Source organism: Oncorhynchus tshawytscha, unplaced genomic scaffold (genome assembly GCF_018296145.1).
Source record: "Oncorhynchus tshawytscha isolate Ot180627B unplaced genomic scaffold, Otsh_v2.0 Un_contig_4194_pilon_pilon, whole genome shotgun sequence".
NCBI lineage: Eukaryota > Metazoa > Chordata > Actinopteri > Salmoniformes > Salmonidae > Oncorhynchus > Oncorhynchus tshawytscha.
The window spans coordinates 27,501-46,535 of NW_024609009.1; the positions used below are offsets into that span (position 1 = coordinate 27,501).

Genomic DNA, 19,035 nt, shown 5'->3' on the forward strand with positions numbered 1-19,035 from the left:
ATCTCTCTCGCGCTCCCTCAATCTCTCTCGCGCTCCCTCAATCTCTCTCGCTCCCTCAATCTCTCTCGCGCTCCCTCAATCTCTCTCGCGCTCCCTCAATCTCTCTCGCGCTCTCTCAATCGCTCTCTCGCTCTCTCATTCTCTCTCGCGCTCCTCAATCTCTCTCGCTCCCTCAATCTCTCTCGCGCTCCCTCAATCTCTCGCGCTCCCTCAATCTCTCTCGCGCTCCCTCAATCGCTCTCGCGCTCCCTCAATCGCTCTCGCGCTCCCTCAATCGCTCTTGCGCTCCTCGCTCCCTCAATCGCTCTCGCGCTCCCTCAATCGCTCTCGCGCTCCCTCAATCGCTCTCGCTCCCTCAATCGCTCTCGCGCTCCCTCTCCCTCTCTCTCTCAATCTCTCCCTCTCTCTCTCTCAATCTCTCTCTCTCCCTCTCTCCCTCCCTCTCTCTCTCTCTGGGATCCGGCAGAATCTGGATCTATGGATGAAACTAAAGGCATGTCATTAGATGACGCATAAAAGCCATTCACTGCAACAGCAACATGAAGTGTGTTCTATTACATGGTCCCTATACACTGAGTGGACAAAATATTAGGAACACCTTCCTAATATTGAGTTGCACCCCCTTTTTCCCTCAGGGAATGGACTCTACAAGGTGTCTAAAGCGTTCCACAGGGACGCTGACCCATGTTGACTCCAACGCTTCCCCTCAAGTTGGCTTGGATGTCTTTTGGGTGGTGGACTGTTCTTGATACACACTGAATACTGTTGAGTGTGAAAAACCCAGCAGCGTTGCAGTTCTTGACTCAAACCGGTGCACCTGGCACCTACTACCATCCCTCTCTCAAAGGCCCTTAAATATTTTTTCTTGCTCATTCACCCTCTGAAGGGCACACATACACAATCCATGTCTCAATTGTCTCCAGGCTTAAAAATCCTTCTTTAACCTGTCTCCTCCTCCTTCATCTACACTGATTGAAGTGGATCACCTGGTCAGTCTCTGTCATGGAAAGAGCAGGTGTTCTTAATGTTTTGTCTAGTCAGGGATAGTAAATGATTGCTTTTGTTCCTGGTGTATTTGATGATGGTGGTCTCTGTGTGTCCCAAATGGCACCAGGATTGCCTTCACAGTGCACTTCACCTCTATGGGCCCTGGTCAAAAAGTAGTGCACTGCATCGAGGGTCGATGGTGCCGTTTGTGAGGGTACAGAGAAGGGTTGGCTCCGCGGTGAAGTTCATTAACGTGATGTATGGCCTTGTGTTCCTGGCAGGAAGAGTCACTAAAACTACACTGAACAAAAAAATAGACTCAACGTCCAATCAAAGACCTTCACAGTTCATGTAGGAAGGAAGTGAATTTAAATCAATACATGAGATCCTAATCTATGGATTTCACATGACTGGGAATACAGTTGGTCACAGACACCTTTCAAAAACAAATATGGGGGTGTGGATCAGAAAACCAGTCAGTATCTGGTGTGACCATCGTTTGCCTCATGCAGCTTGACACATCTCCTTCACAAAGAGTTGATCAGGCTGTTGATTGTGGCCTGTGGAATGTTGTTGTCCCTCTCCTCTTCAATGGCTGTGGAATGTTGTTGTCCCTCTCCTCTTCTGTTGTCGTCCCTCTCCTCTTCTGTTGTTGTCCCTCTCCTCTTCTGTTGTCGTCCCACTCCTCTTCTGTTGTCGTCCCACTCCTCTTCTGTTGTCGTCCCACTCCTCTTCTGTTGTTGTCCCCTCCTCTTCTGTTGTCGTCCCACTCCTCTTCTGTTGTTGTCCCACTCCTCTTCTGTTGTCGTCCCACTCCTCTTCTGTTGTTGTCCCTCTCCTCTTCTGTTGTTGTCCCACTCCTCTTCTGTTGTCGTCCCACTCCTCTTCTGTTGTTGTCCCACTCCTCTTCTGTTGTTGTCCCTCTCCTCTTCTGTTGTCGTCCCCTCCTCTTCTGTTGTCGTCCCACTCCTCTTCTGTTGTTGTCCCACTCCTCTTCTGTTGTTGTCCCACTCCTCTTCTGTTGTTGTCCCTCTCCTCTTCTGTTGTCGTCCCACTCCTCTTCTGTTGTCGTCCCACTCCTCTTCTGTTGTTGTCCCACTCCTCTTCTGTTGTCGTCCCTCTCCTCTTCTGTTGTTGTCCCTCTCCTCTTCTGTTGTCGTCCCACTCCTCTTCTGTTGTCGTCCCACTCCTCTTCTGTTGTTGTCCCTCTCCTCTTCTGTTGTCGTCCCACTCCTCTTCTGTTGTTGTCCCTCTCCTCTTCTGTTGTCGTCCCACTCCTCTTCTGTTGTCGTCCCACTCCTCTTCTGTTGTCGTCCCTCTCCTCTTCTGTTGTCGTCCCTCTCCTCTTCTGTTGTCGTCCCACTCCTCTTCTGTTGTCGTCCCACTCCTCTTCTGTTGTTGTCCCTCTCCTCTTCTGTTGTCGTCCCACTCCTCTTCTGTTGTCGTCCCACTCCTCTTCTGTTGTCGTCCCTCTCCTCTTCTGTTGTCGTCCCTCTCCTCTTCTGTTGTCGTCCCTCTCCTCTTCTGTTGTCGTCCCTCTCCTCTTCTGTTGTCGTCCCTCTCCTCTTCTGTTGTCGTCCCTCTCCTCTTCTGTTGTCGTCCCTCTCCTCTTCTGTTGTCGTCCCTCTCCTCTTCTGTTGTCGTCCCTCTCCTCTTCTGTTGTCGTCCCTCTCCTCTTCTGTTGTCGTCCCTCTCCTCTTCTGTTGTCGTCCCTCTCCTCTTCTGTTGTCGTCCCCTCTCCTCTTCTGTTGTCGTCCCTCTCCTCTTCTGTTGTCGTCCCTCTCCTCTTCTGTTGTCGTCCCTCTCCTCTTCTGTTGTCGTCCCTCTCCTCTTCTGTTGTCGTCCCACTCCTCTTCTGTTGTCGTCCCACTCCTCTTCTGTTGTTGTCCCTCTCCTCTTCTGTTGTCGTCCCACTCCTCTTCTGTTGTCGTCCCACTCCTCTTCTGTTGTTGTCCCACTCCTCTTCTGTTGTCGTCCCTCTCCTCTTCTGTTGTTGTCCCTCTCCTCTTCTGTTGTTGTCCCTCTCCTCTTCTGTTGTTGTCCCTCTCCTCTTCTGTTGTTGTCCCACTCCTCTTCTGTTGTCGTCCCACTCCTCTTCTGTTGTCGTCCCACTCCTCTTCTGTTGTCGTCCCACTCCTCTTCTGTTGTCGTCCCACTCCTCTTCAATGGCTGTGGAATGTTGTCGTCCCACTCCTCTTCTGTTGTCGTCCCACTCCTCTTCTGTTGTCGTCCCACTCCTCTTCTGTTGTCGTCCCACTCCTCTTCTGTTGTCGTCCCACTCCTCTTCTGTTGTCGTCCCACTCCTCTTCTGTTGTCGTCCCACTCCTCTTCTGTTGTTGTCCCACTCCTCTTCTGTTGTTGTCCCTCTCCTCTTCTGTTGTCGTCCCACTCCTCTTCTGTTGTCGTCCCACTCCTCTTCTGTTGTCGTCCCACTCCTCTTCTGTTGTTGTCCCACTCCTCTTCTGTTGTCGTCCCACTCCTCTTCTGTTGTTGTCCCACTCCTCTTCTGTTGTTGTCCCTCTCCTCTTCTGTTGTTGTCCCTCTCCTCTTCTGTTGTTGTCCCTCTCCTCTTCTGTTGTTGTCCCTCTCCTCTTCTGTTGTTGTCCCACTCCTCTTCTGTTGTCGTCCCTCTCCTCTTCTGTTGTTGTCCCTCTCCTCTCCTCTTCTGTTGTTGTCCCACTCCTCTTCTGTTGTCGTCCCACTCCTCTTCTGTTGTCGTCCCACTCCTCTTCTGTTGTTGTCCCACTCCTCTTCTGTTGTCGTCCCACTCCTCTTCTGTTGTTGTCCCACTCCTCTTCTGTTGTTGTCCCTCTCCTCTTCTGTTGTCGTCCCACTCCTCTTCTGTTGTCGTCCCACTCCTCTTCTGTTGTCGTCCCACTCCTCTTCTGTTGTCGTCCCACTCCTCTTCTGTTGTCGTCCCACTCCTCTTCTGTTGTCGTCCCACTCCTCTTCTGTTGTCGTCCCACTCCTCTTCTGTTGTCGTCCCACTCCTCTTCTGTTGTCGTCCCACTCCTCTTCTGTTGTCGTCCCACTCCTCTTCTGTTGTCGTCCCACTCCTCTTCTGTTGTCGTCCCACTCCTCTTCTGTTGTCGTCCCACTCCTCTTCTGTTGTTGTCCCACTCCTCTTCTGTTGTCGTCCCTCTCCTCTTCTGTTGTCGTCCCACTCCTCTTCTGTTGTCGTCCCTCTCCTCTTCTGTTGTTGTCCCACTCCTCTTCTGTTGTCGTCCCTCTCCTCTTCTGTTGTCGTCCCACTCCTCTTCTGTTGTCGTCCCTCTCCTCTTCTGTTGTCGTCCCACTCCTCTTCTGTTGTTGTCCCACTCCTCTTCTGTTGTCGTCCCTCTCCTCTTCAATGGCTGTGGAATGTTGTCGTCCCACTCCTCTTCTGTTGTCGTCCCACTCCTCTTCTGTTGTCGTCCCTCTCCTCTTCAATGGCTGTGGAATGTTGTCGTCCCACTCCTCTTCTGTTGTCGTCCCTCTCCTCTTCTGTTGTCGTCCCTCTCCTCTTCAATGGCTGTGGAATGTTGTCGTCCCACTCCTCTTCTGTTGTCGTCCCTCTCCTCTTCAATGGCTGTGGAATGTTGTTGTCCCACTCCTCTTCTGTTGTTGTCCCACTCCTCTTCTGTTGTCGTCCCACTCCTCTTCTGTTGTCGTCCCACTCCTCTTCTGTTGTTGTCCCTCTCCTCTTCTGTTGTCGTCCCACTCCTCTTCTGTTGTTGTCCCTCTCCTCTTCTGTTGTCGTCCCACTCCTCTTCTGTTGTCGTCCCACTCCTCTTCTGTTGTCGTCCCTCTCCTCTTCTGTTGTCGTCCCACTCCTCTTCTGTTGTTGTCCCACTCCTCTTCTGTTGTCGTCCCACTCCTCTTCTGTTGTTGTCCCTCTCCTCTTCTGTTGTCGTCCCACTCCTCTTCTGTTGTCGTCCCTCTCCTCTTCTGTTGTCGTCCCACTCCTCTTCTGTTGTCGTCCCACTCCTCTTCTGTTGTCGTCCCACTCCTCTTCTGTTGTCGTCCCACTCCTCTTCTGTTGTCGTCCCACTCCTCTTCAATGGCTGTGGAATGTTGTCGTCCCACTCCTCTTCAATGGCTGTGGAATGTTGTCGTCCCACTCCTCTTCTGTTGTCGTCCCACTCCTCTTCTGTTGTCGTCCCACTCCTCTTCTGTTGTTGTCCCTCTCCTCTTCTGTTGTCGTCCCACTCCTCTTCTGTTGTTGTCCCACTCCTCTTCTGTTGTTGTCCCACTCCTCTTCTGTTGTCGTCCCACTCCTCTTCTGTTGTCGTCCCACTCCTCTTCTGTTGTTGTCCCACTCCTCTTCTGTTGTCGTCCCACTCCTCTTCTGTTGTTGTCCCTCTCCTCTTCTGTTGTCGTCCCACTCCTCTTCTGTTGTTGTCCCACTCCTCTTCTGTTGTTGTCCCACTCCTCTTCTGTTGTTGTCCCTCTCCTCTTCTGTTGTCGTCCCACTCCTCTTCTGTTGTCGTCCCACTCCTCTTCTGTTGTCGTCCCACTCCTCTTCTGTTGTCGTCCCACTCCTCTTCTGTTGTTGTCCCTCTCCTCTTCTGTTGTCGTCCCACTCCTCTTCTGTTGTTGTCCCACTCCTCTTCTGTTGTCGTCCCACTCCTCTTCTGTTGTTGTCCCCTCTCCTCTTCTGTTGTCGTCCCACTCCTCTTCTGTTGTCGTCCCACTCCTCTTCTGTTGTCGTCCCACTCCTCTTCTGTTGTCGTCCCACTCCTCTTCTGTTGTCGTCCCACTCCTCTTCAATGGCTGTGGAATGTTGTTGTCCCACTCCTCTTCTGTTGTCGTCCCTCTCCTCTTCTGTTGTCGTCCCACTCCTCTTCTGTTGTTGTCCCACTCCTCTTCTGTTGTTGTCCCACTCCTCTTCTGTTGTTGTCCCTCTCCTCTTCTGTTGTCGTCCCACTCCTCTTCTGTTGTCGTCCCACTCCTCTTCTGTTGTCGTCCCACTCCTCTTCTGTTGTCGTCCCACTCCTCTTCTGTTGTTGTCCCTCTCCTCTTCTGTTGTTGTCCCACTCCTCTTCTGTTGTTGTCCCACTCCTCTTCTGTTGTCGTCCCACTCCTCTTCTGTTGTTGTCCCCTCTCCTCTTCTGTTGTCGTCCCACTCCTCTTCTGTTGTCGTCCCACTCCTCTTCTGTTGTCGTCCCACTCCTCTTCTGTTGTCGTCCCACTCCTCTTCTGTTGTCGTCCCACTCCTCTTCTGTTGTCGTCCCACTCCTCTTCTGTTGTCGTCCCTCTCCTCTTCTGTTGTCGTCCCACTCCTCTTCTGTTGTCGTCCCACTCCTCTTCTGTTGTCGTCCCTCTCCTCTTCTGTTGTCGTCCCACTCCTCTTCTGTTGTCGTCCCTCTCCTCTTCTGTTGTTGTCCCTCTCCTCTTCTGTTGTCGTCCCTCTCCTCTTCTGTTGTCGTCCCCTCTCCTCTTCTGTTGTCGTCCCACTCCTCTTCTGTTGTCGTCCCTCTCCTCTTCTGTTGTTGTCCCTCTCCTCTTCTGTTGTCGTCCCTCTCCTCTTCTGTTGTCGTCCCACTCCTCTTCTGTTGTCGTCCCTCTCCTCTTCTGTTGTTGTCCCTCTCCTCTTCTGTTGTCGTCCCACTCCTCTTCTGTTGTCGTCCCTCTCCTCTTCTGTTGTTGTCCCTCTCCTCTTCTGTTGTCGTCCCTCTCCTCTTCTGTTGTCGTCCCACTCCTCTTCTGTTGTCGTCCCACTCCTCTTCTGTTGTCGTCCCACTCCTCTTCTGTTGTCGTCCCACTCCTCTTCTGTTGTCGTCCCTCTCCTCTTCTGTTGTCGTCCCACTCCTCTTCAATGGCTGTGGAATGTTGTTGTCCCACTCCTCTTTATCTGCTCTTTCCTGATTCTGTCTGTGACTACAGTATGTATCTGCTCCTTAACTTCCTGATTCTGTCTGTGACTACAGTATGTATCTGCTCCTTAACTTCCTGATTCTGTCTGTGACTACAGTATGTATCTGCTCCTTAACTTCCTGATTCTGTCTGTGACTACAGTATGTATCTGCTCCTTAACTTCCTGATTCTGTCTGTGACTACAGTATGTATCTACTCCTTCCTGATTCTGTCTGTGACTACAGTATGTATCTACTCCTTCACTTCCTGATTCTGTCTGTGAGTATAGTATGGATCTACTCCTTCACTTCCTGATTCTGTCTGTGACTACAATATGTATCTACTCCTTAACTTCCTGATTCTGTCTGTGACTACAGTATGTATCTACTCCTTGTTGATTATGTCTGTGACTACAGTATGTATCTACTCCTTCCTGATTCTGTCTGTGACTACAGTATGTATCTACTCCTTCCTGATTATGTCTGTGACTACAGTATGTATCTACTCCTTGTTGATTATGTCTGTGACTACAGTATGTATCTACTCCTTCCTGATTCTGTCTGTGACTACAGTATGTATCTACTCCTTCCTGATTCTGTCTGTGACTACAGTATGTATCTACTCCTTCCTGATTCTGTCTGTGACTACAGTATGTATCTACTCATTCACTTCCTCATTCTGTGACTACAGTATGTATCTACTCCTTAACTTCCTCATTCTGTGATGTATCTCTGTTTTTTATTTTATATTTTGTTATTTAACCAGGTCGGCCAGTTGAGAACAAGTTCTCATTTAAACTGCGACCTGGCCAAGATAAAGCAACGCGACACAAACAACTACACGGAGTTACACAAACATACAGTCAATAATACAGTAGAAACATCTATATACATTGTGTGCAAATGTAGAAGAGCAGGGAGGTAAATAAATATAAATAGGCCATGGAAGTGGAATAATTACAATTTAGCATTAACACTGGAGTGTGCAGATGATGATGTGCAAGTAGAGATACTGGGGTGCAAAAGAGCAAGACGGTAAGTAATAATATGGGGATGAGATAGCTGGGGTAGCTATTTACAGATGGGCTGTGTACAGGTACAGTGATCGGTAAGCTACTTAAGGTTAGAGGGGGAGATAAGTCTCCAGCTTCAGTGATTTTTGCAATTCGTTCTCTCATTGGCAGCAGAGAACTGGAAGGAAAGGCGGCTAAATGGGGAGTTTGCTTTGTGGGTGACCAGTGAAATATACCTGCTGGAGCTCGTGCTACGGGTGGGTGTTGCTATGGTGACCAGTGAAATATACCTGCTGCAGCGCGTGCTACGGGTGGGTGTTGCTATGGTGACCAGTGAGATATACCTGCTGGAGCGTGTGCTACGGGTGGGTGTTGCTATGGTGACCAGTGAGATATACCTGCTGGAGCGCGTGCTACGGGTGGGTGTTGCGATGGTGACCAGTGAAATATACCTGCTGGAGCGCGTGCTACAGGTGGGTGTTGCGATGGTGACCAGTGAGATATACCTGCTGGAGCGTGTGCTACGGGTGGGTTTTGCTATGGTGACCAGTGAGATATACCTGCTGGAGCGCGTGCTACAGGTGGGTGTTGCGATGGTGACCAGTGAGATATACCTGCTGGAGCGCGTGCTACGGGTGGGTTTTGCTATGGTGACCAGTGAGATATACCTGCTGGAGCGGGTGCTACGGGTGGGTGTTGCTATGGTGACCAGTGAGATATACCTGCTGGAGCGGGTGCTACGGGTGGGTGTTGCTATGGTGACCAGTGAGATATACCTGCTGGAGCGGGTGCTACGGGTGGGTGTTGCTATGGTGACCAGTGAGATATACCTGCTGGAGCGCGTGCTACAGGTGGGTGTTGCGATGGTGACCAGTGAAATATACCTGCTGGAGCGGGTGCTACGGGTGGGTTTTGCTATGGTGACCAGTGAGCTGAGATAAGGGGGGGCTTTACCTAGCATAGACTTGTAGATGACCTGGAGCCAGTGGGTTTGGCGACGAATACGAAGCGAGGACCAGCCAACAAGAGCATACAGGTCACAGTGGTGGGTAGTATATGGGGCTTTGGTGACAAAACGGATGGCACTGTGATAGACTGCATCCAGTTTGTTGAGTAGAGTGTTGGAGGCTATTTTATAGATGACATCACCGAAGTCGAGGATCGGTAGGATAGTCAGTTTTATGAGGGTACGTTTGGCAGCATGAGTGAATGAGGCTTTGTTGCGAAATAGGATGCCAATTCGAGATTTAACTTTGGATTGGAGATGTTTGATATGAGTCTGGAAGGAGAGTTTACAGTCTAACCAGACACCTAGGTATTTGTAGATGTCCACATATTCTAAGTCAGAACCATCCAGAGTTTTTCATTTTTGCTGATCATTTTAGAAAGAGAGGGTCCAGATTGTCTAGCCCGGCTGATTTGTAGGGGTCAGGATTTTGCAGCTTTTTCAGAACATCAGCTGTCTGGATTTTGGTGAAGGAGAAATGATGGAGGCTTGGGCAAGTTGCTGCAGGGGGTGCATAGCTGTTGGCCGGGGTTAGCCAGGTGGAAAGCATGGCCAGCTGTCAAAAAATGCTTATTGAAATGATCGATTATCGTAGATTTATCAGTGGTGACAGTGTTTCCTAGCCTCAGAGCAGTGGACAGCTGGGAGGAGGTGCTCTTATTCTCCATGGACTTTACAGTGTCCCAGAACCTTTTGGAATTAGTGCTACAGGATGCAAATTTCTGTTTGAAAAAACTAGCCTTAGCTTTCCTAACTGACTGTGTATATTGGTTCCTGACTTCCCTGAAAAGTTGCATATCACGGGGGCTATTCGATTCTAATGTGACTATGATGAGGTGTGGGCGTTACCCAGACATACAGAAACACTCACATTACCCAGACAGATGGTGGAAGGATATTGATATTCCATGATGTACTGTTTGTTCCATCTCATCCACAGCACAGCTCCTATATATCCCAGGGAGATGGTTTTCATGGAGATCTATTTTAATTAGATTGTGTTTTAATCCCTTATCCGTGTCAGTGGGGGACTGTTAGGTTTCATTGTCAATGTTCCCATCCTCTGAATGCACCATGACTGGCCCAAATGGGTCCTATATGGTTCTGGTCTAAAGTAGTGAACCCTGACTAGTCCAAATGGGACCCAATATGGTTCTGGTCTAAAGTAGTGAACCCTGACTGGCCCAAATGGGTCCTATATGACTCTGGTCTAAAGTAGTGAACTATGACTGGCCCAAATGGGTCCTATATGACTCTGGTCTAAAGTAATGAACTATGACTGGCCCAAATGGGTCCTATATGGTTCTGGTCTAAAGTAGTGAACCCTGACTAGTCCAAATGGGACCCAATATGGTTCTGGTCTAAAGTAGTGAACCCTGACTAATCCAAATGGGTCTGATATGGTTCTGGTCTAAAGTAGTGAACCCTGACTGGCCCAAATGGGTCCTATATGGTTCTGGTCTAAAGTAGTGAACCCTGACTAGTCCAAATGGGACCCAATATGGTTCTGGTCTAAAGTAGGGAACCCTGACTGGCCCAAATGGGTCCTATATGACTCTGGTCTAAAGTAGTGAACTATGACTGGCCCAAATGGGTCCTATATGACTCTGGTCTAAAGTAGTGAACTATGACTGGCCCAAATGGGTCCTATATGGTTCTGGTCTAAAGTAGTGAACCATGACTGGTCCAAATGGGACCCAATATGGTTCTGGTCTAAAGTAGTGGACCCTGACTAGTCCAAATGGGTCCGATATGGTTCTGGTCTAAAGTAGTGAACCCTGACTGGCCCAAATGGGTCCTATATGGCTCTGGTCTAAAGTAGTGTACCCTGACTAGTCCAAATGGGACCCAATATGGTTCTGGTCTAAAGTAGTGTACCCTGACTAGTCCAAATGGGACCCAATATGGTTCTGGTCTAAAGTAGTGAACCATGCCTGGACCAAATGGGTCTGATATGGTTCTGGTCTAAAGTAGTGAACTGGTCCAAATGGGTCCGATATGGCTCTGGTCTAAAGTAGTGAACCCTGACTGGCCCAAATGGGACCCAATATGGTTCTGGTCTAAAGTAGTGCGTTATATCGGGATTCATTTTGTAACCTTTATTTTGACAGGGGGTCAATGCTTTCTCTCTTCCAGATGAGCCCTGTGTAGTGGGGTCAATGCCTTCTCTCTTCCAGATGAGCCCTGTGTCTCTACAGTAGACACTAGACTAGAGCTGGTATGATACTATACTGTGTGTTGTGGTCTCTACAGTAGACACTAGGCTAGAGGAGCTGGTATGATACTATACTGTGTGTTGTGGTCTCTACAGTAGACACTAGACTAGAGCGGGTATGATACTATACTGTGTGTTGTGGTCTCTACAGTAGACACTAGACTAGAGCGGGTATGATACTATACTGTGTGTTGTGGTCTCTACACTAGACTAGAGGAGCTGGTATGATACTATACTGTGTGTTGTGGTCTCTACAGTAGACACTAGACTAGAGCGGGTATGATACTATACTGTGTGTTGTGGTCTCTACACTAGACTAGAGGAGCTGGTATGATACTATACTGTGTGTTGTGGTCTCTACAGTAGACTAGAGGAGCTGGTATGATACTATACTGTGTGTTGTGGTCTCTACAGTAGACACTAGGCTAGAGGAGCTGGTATGATACTATACTGTGTGTTGTGGTCTCTACAGTAGACACTAGACTAGAGCGGGTATGATACTATACTGTGTGTTGTGGTCTCTACAGTAGACACTAGACTAGAGCTGGTATGATACTATACTGTGTGTTGTGGTCTCTACAGTAGACACTAGGCTAGAGGAGCTGGTATGATACTATACTGTGTGTTGTGGTTTCTACAGTAGACTAGAGCGGGTATGATACTATACTGTGTGTTGTGGTCTCTACACTAGACTAGAGGAGCTGGTATGATACTATACTGTGTGTTGTGGTCTCTACACTAGACTAGAGGAGCTGGTATGATACTATACTGTGTGTTGTGGTCTCTACAGTAGACACTAGACTAGAGCTGGTATGATACTATACTGTGTGTTGTGGTCTCTACAGTAGACACTAGACTAGAGCGGGTATGATACTATACTGTGTGTTGTGGTCTCTACAGTAGACACTAGACTAGAGGAGCTGGTATGATACTATACTGTGTGTTGTGGTCTCTACAGTAGACACTAGACTAGAGCTGGTATGATACTATACTGTGTGTTGTGGTCTCTACAGTAGACACTAGGCTAGAGGAGCTGGTATGATACTATACTGTGTGTTGTGGTCTCTACAGTAGACACTAGACTAGAGCTGGTATGATACTATACTGTGTGTTGTGGTCTCTACAGTAGACACTAGACTAGAGCGGGTATGATACTATACTGTGTGTTGTGGTCTCTACAGTAGACACTAGACTAGAGCTGGTATGATACTATACTGTGTGTTGTGGTCTCTACAGTAGACACTAGACTAGACGAGCTGGTATGATACTATACTGTGTGTTGTGGTTTCTACAGTAGACACTAGACTAGACGAGCTGGTATGATACTATACTGTGTGTTGTGGTCTCTACAGTAGACACTAGGCTAGACGAGCTGGTATGATACTATACTGTGTGTTGTGGTCTCTACAGTAGACACTAGGCTAGACGAGCTGGTATGATACTATACTGTGTGTTGTGGTTTCTACAGTAGACACTAGACTAGACGAGCTGGTATGATACTATACTGTGTGTTGTGGTTTCTACAGTAGACACTAGACTAGAGGAGCTGGTATGATACTATACTGTGTGTTGTGGTCTCTACACTAGACTAGAGGAGCTGGTATGATACTATACTGTGTGTTATGGTTTCTACAGTAGACACTAGACTAGAGCTGGTATGATACTATATTGTGTGTTGTGGTCTCTACAGTAGACACTAGACTAGAGCTGGTATGATACTATACTGTGTGTTGTGGTCTCTACAGTAGACACTAGACTAGAGCTGGTATGATACTATACTGTGTGTTGTGGTCTCTACAGTAGACACTAGACTAGAGCGGGTATGATACTATACTGTGTGTTGTGGTCTCTACAGTAGACACTAGACTAGAGCGGGTATGATACTATACTGTGTGTTGTGGTCTCTACAGTAGACACTAGACTAGAGCTGGTATGATACTATACTGTGTGTTGTGGTCTCTACAGTAGACACTAGACTAGAGGAGCTGGTATGATAGTATACTGTGTGTTATGGTCTCTACAGTAGACACTAGGCTAGCTAACCTAGATTCAGCCTAGCTAACCTACCAAGTCTCTCTCTCTCCCAGGGGCTGGCAGGAGGTCACTTCAGCAGAAGGTGCCGACTAATTTATGACTAATGTCGTGCCTAAATCACAGCCCTGTCCCCAGGCTTCTCCTCTCACCCCAGCCCTTGTCCTTGCTCTCTCCTTGACCCAACCCTCTGCTCTACTCTCCTCTCTGTATTGTCCCCAAGCTATATAAAGGACTGTCCTCACTGCTGCCCCCCCCCCCTTAATAAAACCATGACTGGGCAGTTTCCTCTGTTCTCCTATCACGTTATAATCAGGATGTAGAGTCTCTGTTTAACCGCTGATGTCACCCTCCAAGTCCTGTCATTTAGCCCTCTCTTAATAAAACCATGACTGGGCAGTTTCCTCTGTTCTCCTATCACGTTATAATCAGGATGTAGAGTCTCTGTTTAACCGCTGATGTCACCCTCCAAGTCCTGTCATTTAGTCTGGTCTTACGGTTAAACAGTCCACATTACAGTTGACTACAATACCTTTCTCAGACACACATCTAAGTGAATAGAATGTAGTCCTTCCTCAACCTCTTTATATCTGACCAGAGTCTGATCCACTAGATGGAGAGGGTGTAGTCTGATTTAAAGGTTACAGTCACTGTGTGGGGACAGTCACCCTTCCCTATCTCCTCATGAGTCGTTCAGTGCCTGTCCTGTAGACCCCCGGGATGCTGGGTAAACAACAGACTACCAACAGACCCCGGGGATGCTGGGTAAACAACAGACTACCAACAGACCCCCAGGGATGCAGGGTAAACAACAGACTACCAACAGACCTGTAGACTCCCGGGGATGCAGGGTAAACAACAGACTACCAACAGACCTGTAGACTCCCGGGGATGCAGGGTAAACAACAGACTACCAACAGACCTGTAGACTCCCGGGGATGCAGGGTAAACAACAGACTACCAACAGACCTGTAGACTCCCGGGGATGCAGGGTAAACAACAGACTACCAACAGACCTGTAGACTCCCGGGGATGCAGGGTAAACAACAGACTACCAACAGACTCGCCAGTGATCTTTAAATGTCCAGCTGGTTTTATCTCTTTATCAAATCATTTCTGGGTAACAATGAAGTAGCTTACTGGGATTGTTTTCCATTAAAATGGTCAAAAATAAACAAAAATAGCTTCTTAGCAAAGAGACATTTCTCAAGCAAGAATTTATCTGGAACTGTCTGGGTGTGGTCAGAGTGGGGAGGAGACAACGGAAAACTAGCTGTTATTGGCAGAGAGGTTTTAGAACTCTTTCTGATTGGTCTATTAACTAATGTCACCAGGCAGGCCAAAACTCCTTCCCACCAAAACAGACTGACATTTCAGGTGGTCTTTTCAAACAGCTTTTACAGTATGAGGAAGTTATCATCATTTACACATTTTCACAGGATTATTCCAACCTCAAAGTGTTGACATATCTATAAAACACAGAACAATTATGTTTATGTCTGCATTGGGCCTTTAACACACATACACCACACACAACACACACACACACCACACACATACACCGCACACAACACACACACACCACACACATACACCGCACACAACACACACACGCACGCACGCACACACACACACACACACACACACACACACACACACACACACACACACACACACACACACACACACACACACACACACACACACACACACACACACACACACACACACACACACACCACTTACCTGTAAATTATGCATGCGCTGTTCCGACACGTGTCACAGTTGGCCGTGTCCTGTCCGGTTCGATAGGAGAGGCTGAGGAGAGGGAGAGAGGAGAGAGAGAAAATAGGAGAGAAGGGGGAGAGGGAGAAAATAGGAGAGGGGGGGGAGGGAGAGAGAGGGAGAAAGAGGAGAGGGAGGAGAGGGGGAGAGGGAGAAAATAGGAGAGAAGGGGGGAGGGAGAGAGAGGGGAGAGGGGGAGAGGGAGAAAATAGGAGAGAAGGGGGGAGGGAGAGAGAGGGGAGAGGGAGGAGAGGGGGGAGGGGAGAGGGAGGGAGGAGAGAGAGGGGGAGGAGAGAGAGAGGGAGGAGAGAGAGGGGGAGGAGAGGGGGAGGAGAGAGAGAGGGAGGAGAGGGGGAGGAGAGAGAGAGGGAGAGGGGAGGGAGGAGAGAGGGGGAGGAGAGAGAGAGGGAAGAGAGGGGGAGGAGAGAGAGAGGGGGAGAGAGAGGGGGAGGAGAGAGAGAGGGAGGAGAGGGGGAGGAGGAGAGAGAGAGGGAGAGGGAGAGGGAGAGGGGGAGGAGAGAGAGAGGGAAGAGAGGGGGAGGAGAGAGAGGGGGGAGGAGAGGGGAGGAGAGAGAGAGGGAGGGAGAGAGAGGGGGAGGAGAGAGAGAGGGAGGAGAGAGAGGGGGAGAGAGAGAGAGGGAGGAGAGAGAGGGAGGAGAGGGGGAGGAGAGAGAGAGGGGGAGAGAGAGAGGGAGGAGAGAGAGAGAGAGGGAGGAGAGAGAGGGGGAGGAGAGAGAGAGGGAGGAGAGAGGGAGGAGGAGGGGGAGGGAGAGAGAGAGGAGAGAGAGGGGAGGAGAGAGAGAGGGAAGAGAGGGGGAGGAGAGAGAGAGGGAGGAGAGAGAGGGGGAGGAGAGAGAGGGGGAGGAGAGAGAGAGGGAGGAGAGAGAGAGGGAGGAGAGGGGGGGGGAGGAGAGGGAGAGGGAGAGGAGAGAGGGGGAGGAGAGAGAGAGGGAAGAGGGGGAGGAGAGAGAGAGGGAGGAGAGAGAGGGGGAGGAGAGAGAGGGGGAGGAGAGAGAGAGGGGGAGAGAGGGGGAGGAGAGAGAGAGGGGAGAGGGGGAGGAGAGAGGGGGAGGAGAGAGAGAGGGAAGAGAGGGGGAGGAGAGAGGGGGGAGAGAGAGGGGGAGGAGAGAGAGAGGGAGGAGAGGGGGAGGAGAGAGAGAGAGGGGAGAGGGAGAGGAGAGAGGGGGAGGAGAGAGAGAGGGAAGAGAGGGGGAGGAGAGAGAGAGGGGAGGAGAGGGGGAGAGAGGGAGAGGGGAGAGGAGAGAGGGGGAGGAGAGAGAGAGGGAAGAGAGGGGGAGAGAGAGAGAGAGGGAGGAGAGGGGGGGGAGAGAGAGAGAGAGAGGGAGAGGAGAGAGGGGAGGAGAGAGAGAGGGAAGAGAGGGGAGGAGAGAGAGAGGGAGGAGAGAGAGGGGAGGAGAGGGGGGGAGAGAGAGAGGGAGGAGAGAGAGGGGAGGAGAGAGAGAGGGGAGGAGAGGGAGAGGGAGAGGAGAGAGGGGGAGAGAGAGAGAGGGAAGAGAGGGGGAGGAGAGAGAGGGGGGGAGGAGAGAGAGAGGGAGGAGAGGGGGAGAGAGGGAGAGGGAGAGGGAGAGAGGGGGAGGAGAGAGAGAGGGAGGAGAGAGAGGGGGAGGAGAGAGAGAGAGAGGGAGGAGAGGGGGAGGAGAGAGAGAGAGAGGGAGAGGAGATGAATGAACAATCACAGGTTTGTTAGCCGTTCCCTCCTCGTTTGCTCTCTGTCTCATCTGTTCTTCCTCACTAACAGAAGGTGAACATGGACCTGACTAGACGGAGGTGTGTGTTCCATCCCTGATAAAGCCCTTTGTATGAGATAGAGGTTCTGTCCCTTTAGCTGAGGCCTTGTCTGATCCTGGGCTGAAGTGATGGCTCGGCATTTATGTGTGTGTGTGTGTGTGCGCCCACACTGTGGAGGTCTGAAATGTTGTCAGACAATGATTGTCATGCAAATAACTGTCGGTCTCAGGACAATTGACTGTTCATTAACATGAAGATGATTTAGTATCTCCGGGTCTTCCACTCATAGCCTCTAAACCACCGATACAGAACTTAACATCTACAGTTGAAACAGCCTAATAAATATAGTCTACACCATCACAATAAATCCATGTAATATAGTCTACCTACACCATCACAATAAATCCATGTAATATAGTCTACCTACACCATCACAATAAATCCATGTAATATAGTCTACCTACACCATCACAATAAATCCATGTAATATAGTCTACCTACACCATCACAATCAATCCATGTAATATAGTCTATACCATCACAATAAATCCATGTAATAGTCTACCTACACCATCACAATAAATACATGTAATATAGTCTACCTACACCATCACAATAATTCCATGTAATATAGTCTACACCATCACAATAAATCCATGTAATATAGTCTACCTACACCATCACAATAAATCCATGTAATATAGTCTACCTACACCATCACAATAAATCCATGTAATATAGTCTACACCATCACAATAAATCCATGTAGTATAGTCTACCTACACCATCACAATACATCCATGTAATATAGTCTACCTACACCATCACAATAAATCAATGTAATATAGTCTACACCATCACAATAAATCCATGTAATATAGTCTACCTACACCATCACAATAAATCCATGTAATATAGTCTACCTACACCATCACAATAAATCCATGTAGTATAGTCTACCTAAACACCATCACAATAAATCCATGTAATATAGTCTACCTACACCATCACAATAAATCCATGTAATATAGTCTACCTACACCATCACAATAAATCCATGTAATATAGTCTACCTACACCATCACAATAAATCCATGTAATATAGTCTACCTACACCATCACAATAAATCCATGTAATATAGTCTACACCATCACAATAAATCCATGTAATATAGTCTACCTACACCATCACAATAAATCCATGTAATATAGTCTACCTACACCATCACAATAAATCCATGTAATATAGTCTACACCATCACAATAAATCCATGTAATATAGTCTACCTACACCATCACAATAAATCCATGTAATATAGTCTACCTACACCATCACAATAAATCCATGTAGTATAGTCTACCTACACCATCACAATAAATCCATGTAATATAGTCTACCTACACCATCACAATAAATCCATGTAGTATAGTCTACCTACACCATCACAATAAATCCATGTAATATAGTCTACCTACACCATCACAATAAATCCATGTAATATAGTCTACCTACACCATCACAATAAATCCATGTAATATAGTCTACCTACACCACCACAATAAATCCATGTAATATAGTCTACCTACACCACCACAATAAATCCATGTAATATAGTCTACCTACACCATCACAATAAATCCATGTAATATAGTCTACCTACACCACCACAATAAATCCATGTAATATAGTCTACCTACACCATCACTACCTACACCACCACAATAAATCCATGTAATATAGTCTACCTACACCACCACAATAAATCCATGTAATATAGTCTACCTACACCATCACAATACATCCATGTAATATAGTATACACCATCACAATAAATCCATGTAATATAGTCTACCTACACCATCACAATAAATCCATGTAATATAGTCTACACCATCACAATAAATCAATGTAATATAGCCTACACCATCATAATAAATCCATGTAATAGGCAGACAGACAGGCAGGCAGACAGGCAGACAGACAGGCAGACATACAGGTAGGCAGACAGGTAGGCAGACAGGTAGGCAGACAGACAGACAGGTAGCAGACAGACAGGCAGACAGGTAGGCAGACAGGTAGGCAGACAGGCAGACAGACAGGCAGACAGACAGGCAGACAGACAGGCAGACAGACAGGCAGACAGACAGGCAGACAGACAGGCAGACAGGCAGACAGACAGACAGACAGACAGGCAGGCAGGCAGGCAGGCAGGCAGGCAGACAGACAGACAGACAGACAGACAGACACAGACAGACAGACAGACAGACTTCTCATTGGATGGTCTAGTGGTAATATTCTTTAGATTGGTTCAGGATATTGATTGACAGTAAGTTCCTCTCACATGTAATTCGTTTTATTGATCCATGAAGTTATATCTCTATTGTTATGTAAAACACGTATCGATCTGAAGCTAA

The 19,035-nt window shown here is 48.4% G+C and overlaps 1 pseudogene; it reads right to left on the bottom strand.

Moving 5' to 3' along the window:
- The window catches only part of LOC112241593, a 57,964-nt pseudogene that overhangs the window by 14,391 nt on the left and 24,538 nt on the right, over nucleotides 1-19,035 (bottom strand).